Source organism: Quercus lobata, chromosome 9 (genome assembly GCF_001633185.2).
Source record: "Quercus lobata isolate SW786 chromosome 9, ValleyOak3.0 Primary Assembly, whole genome shotgun sequence".
Classification (NCBI taxonomy): domain Eukaryota; kingdom Viridiplantae; phylum Streptophyta; class Magnoliopsida; order Fagales; family Fagaceae; genus Quercus; species Quercus lobata.
This window is the reverse complement of record NC_044912.1, coordinates 36,086,966-36,091,893: the sequence shown is the minus strand read 5'-3', so window position 1 is coordinate 36,091,893 and position 4,928 is coordinate 36,086,966.

Genomic DNA, 4,928 nt, shown 5'->3' with positions numbered 1-4,928 from the left:
AGTGCATTTGAGGGAAACGTGCTCGGCCCGTAGTCATAAAAATTGACGGAAACGTGGGAAACATGGTCATAAGAATTCAAACTAAATTAATCGAATACCTGCTTGGCCCGTAGTGTAGCCAGTGACTCCCGGTACGCAGCAAGGACGTGTGTGGCATGCTCTGCGGTGCATTTTGGCCCGCTCCACCTAGCAAACATGGGGTGTCGACAAATGCTTATTACTGAACCTTACATTTAACAAACTTTGCTTTTATATTTCACATCCATATACTAAGCATTGATAAGTTTCTTTTGTTTGTTAGTTTGGCATATTTTTAATTATATGAAAGAGACAAATAAAATGTAATATACTATTACACATAAATAATTATTCCTAAGAGACACTTAGCTTGAATAACGAGAACTCAATGAACGTACCTAATGGCAAGGGGCCCTGAGTGCACTGGCGGTAGAGGCGGCCTCACAACAGGGCATAGTCATGGGAACCTTGAATAGGCCCATAGCTGCACCAACAAGAGTGCTCCTCCAATCTGCATCGCATCCTTCTTCAATGCACCACAAAGTTGCCTATACAGCCAGGCCAATGCTGCACTACCCCAGCTATACTGTCTCGCATTGCTGATTGGGTTGAGCAACTGCAGAGGCACCAATGAGACCCGGTCCGCAGACTTGTCCATGAACAAAAGGGCCCCCATCTGTACAAGTAGGTGGTAGCGGGCATATTGCTACACGACTTCATCACTAGCGTCCGCAGCTAAGGGAGTGGCAAACTGTGCATCAAGCCAATTGTATTTTATCCTCGCCCCAGCAAGGGTAGACGTGTTTGAGTTTCGTATCGAGGGCGGAGGTTTATGGCCCAACAACTCTTCGCACAGCACACTCCATACATAGTCTGTCCTCCCAGTGACAGGCAACCCATCCACCAGAAGCCCCAACATCACCTCCATATCTTGCAAGGTAATACCCATTTCTCCATGGGGTAAGTGGAACGTGTGTGTCTCCGGACGCCACTGCTCGACCAAGGCCGTGATCAACGCGTGGTCGACCTCCATATCAGGAACCTTGAATAAACCAATCAAACCTGTTGCATCTATGTATTGCATGATACGTGGGTCTAGCCCACCTTGTGGCAATACACATTTACGGCGTCGAACCTTTATCATGCCAGGCACCTCCTGCACACGGACGAGTATTGTGTTAGGTAGTGCACATGAGGTAATTATAAAACAGACATGTATTAATAATACTACTACATACCTCGTCAACGGCGCACCTCCAAAGCGGACTTGACCAATGATTCGGCTGCCGGGTCAACTGGGTATCCATGTCGGGTCCAGGTTGCACTCTATCTAGTGCCTGCATATCTGACATGGCAGCAAATAATCATTAGCAATTTTTTGACAAGTAAACCAGAATTAATATAAAATAAAAGCATGGATTCAGTAAGACATATTATAACCCCAACAAGATTGTCAACATCACTTCTTAAAGCTTAAATAAATAAGAACTTGCAATAAAAAAAATTATTTCAAAACTATTTAAATCACTTCTTAAAGCTTAGGGTAATTATTAATTAACTATTTATGAAAATTTAAGTTATAACACCACTTTTATGAGAAATATAATCAACCGTCATAAAAACTAAATACTTTTTTCTTCTCCTCTACAAAGTCCCTAAAAATGTATCCAAAATCTAAGAAAATTTTTAAGTGCTCCTAAAATACGAAGAAATGAAACCCCCTCCTCTCAAATTTATTATGAACCCCACCATTAATTTAAAAAATGGACTCCTCAATGAATGTGAGAACAACACCCTTTTCTTTGCTCTGTTCACTTTTTCATTGTTAACTTTTTCCTTATTACTTTTGTGCACCACCTAAAATATTTGTGCACCTAATAAAGAGGACCAGAGTGATCAAGAAAAACGGATCAAACATATATGCCTTAAAAAAAATGCCAAGAAACAAAATCCATAAAATAAATTGAACAAGTGACAATATAACATTCAAACATTCAGCGGTAAAAAATGTGAAATCAAAAGAATATTTCAAGGGCTTTCATATTGCCCAAACATTCAGTGTTTAGCATAAAAGAAGTTGCAAGCTGACAAACTAAAGACAATCATTTTTTTTTCTTAACCGAGGCACTCGCATGTTGGGAAAAGAATAATGATTTCAATTAATAAAAACAGATTATTGCCTTATGTCGTCATATATAAAGATTCAAGAATTCTACACACTCTGTTGCATCAGAAAATCAACATTTCCCCTCCCTATAGAGTGTAGACATGTCATCACAAATCAAGATTGTGAATCACAATTTCACCTTCTGTAGACACATCAAGATTCAAAACTTCTAACTAACAAATAGCAAGACATAAATAAAATTATAAAAGTATAAAACTCCAGTGGTCTCCATCCTGACAGAAAATGATATCAATGATGATATAGACAGCAAATAGCTAGACTTCAATTAACAAAAACGAAGTTGCAATCTGATTAAGAAAAAACACACAACCTGACACATTATGAAGAAAATAAATAAATCAATTGATAAAGAAAGATCATTCCTTACGTCCTCTTCAAACACCATCCCAAGTAGACATACCTTACTTAAACATATTAAACAAATTGATTTACGGGTAAAAAAATTCATAAAAACCCTCGTATCCCAAAGCATGACCCAAAAATAGAAGAGTGCAAATAAGGAAGCACAGACCTAAACTTCTGTATTTAGATAAAAACCATGTATAAAGCATGCCAATCATTTCTATTTGCTCAACATCGACTAATGCAAAATATCATATGAGGCTATAGAGCAAATGACAAATTCATCTATGCAAATCTTAAGTTCTAAAAACTTGTGATTAGTGCAAATGGATGACAATAGAAAAAGAAACCAGGGAAACATGTCAAGTGTTGGAATGAGTTAGAACCGCACAAATGGGGCCTGAAATATCCACAATAGAAGCACCCATTTTCATTTACACAAAGATTTTAAATTTCTTAATCCATAGTAACTAGCCAACTCAAAATAAAAGGGGGCAAAAAAAAGTTCACATATTTGTGCTCCTATAGAAGAGTACAACTTGATTTAGAGAAACTTTAATAAGCAGGCACTCACTCTCCAAATTCTTTAAATAAAAAATTAGAGTAAAGAATATTATAATATTTTACGGATCAAACAAGAATCTCAAATTCACCAAAGGGTGCAGGACCATTGAATGTTCAATTATTCATCTCCCCCTCCATATGGTCAATTTTAAACAAATAGGAGCTGTGCAAGCAAAAGAACTTCTATGCTTGCTATATCAGCTTCTCCAGCCATACAGTTGCACATATAAGCTGAGGGTACCAGGGAATTAATTTGTTTTTTTAGTAAAGTTACTTAAAATTTTCTAGATTGGACTGATATGCACAACAAAAGTAGTGTCAATCCCAAGAAATAATGAAATTTATAAAAACCTAGATATACCAAAAACAATGAGTACTAAAACTTTTAAGGGATATGAAAGAACTTAATTTCTTTGTTGCTGTACTAAACACTACAATCTCATCACTCTTACTGGTTTTTAACTGGACTTATAGTAACTGACTTTCTGTTTCATGTGAATGTGTATTGTATTTCATAGATTTATGTATATAGGATGTCATTATGGGTAGAACATCTTGGATTTACGGAAGACTGCTTCGACCAACCAGAGTCTCAAAGTTTTCATCATTTTTTTCTTAACCTGTGTACCCAATAGAACCAATCTTTACAAGATGGGTTCTGCTTCAGAGCTAACAGTTGCTGCTAGAGGCATGACACACATTTTACACCATTTACAGCAACTATTTACACTTAAATGTAATTAGTTTGACACCATTTACAACAACTATAACAAAATCATGCCTACAATCGGATAAGACACATTTTACACAAACCCAGAGACATCACTGAAACACCACCACTCGATTTGCCAAAACCCCTCATCAAAACCCCAAGCACATTTAAACTCATTAATGAGAAAATCATCATTGCAGCATATAAAAGACAACAAAATTCTCATCTTGATTAGTAAATTTACTACTTTTTAAGTTTCAACAAAATAATCAAAATCTCATACAAAACACAACCTAATATTAACCAACATCAAAAAAGATATCAGAGGGAGAGGACTGTACCTGTAATCAGCAGCGGTGGGAACCAACGACGACTGATGGAGACTCGAGGAAGAATGGGGAAACCTGATCGCAGAGCGAGAGAGAGAGAGTGTGTAGAGAGAGAGTGATGGTAGAGAGCGAGGGAAAGAGAGTGTACAGGGAGAGAGAGTGAGTGAATAGGCGTTGTGAGACGTTAGGGTCCTATTGATTCAAACCGCTGAAGAAAACTCGATTTTTCGCTTCCCGAGTTATGAATGTCTACACAAACATTTTTTTATTGGGAAAAACCCACGTCTGCAGCGCCAACGTGGCAGAAGGGTCAGACTAACTCGATCATAGAAATATTGAGTTCTTCATTAAAACTCGATTTTCCTATTGTCGAGTTACAAAAGAGGGGCATTTCCCTATTTAGTTTGAGAAAGAGAGCAAAAGGATGTTTAATTTCCAAAAAAAGGGCATTTGCCCATTTTGTCCTTAAATGTGAGAAGAGTATTCCATAAAACTGTTTAAATACTTTCTACTTATATAGATGTACATAAAGTTTTTTTTTTTTTAAACTTTTTTTAAAAAGCTAGGATTTACTTATAAAACTTAACAAATACTTGAAAGAAGTGATGTGCTGCCTTTAAGAGTAGGCAAAGTGCCATGGCTTTTCATGGGGAAATAAGAACTCGTACCCGTAGACATGTGTGCATGGTTATAGTTTATACTTGGAAGAATAAATTGGTTAGGCTAGCTTAGTCACACTTGTTTAAAAACAAAAACAAAATAAAAAAAAACAAAA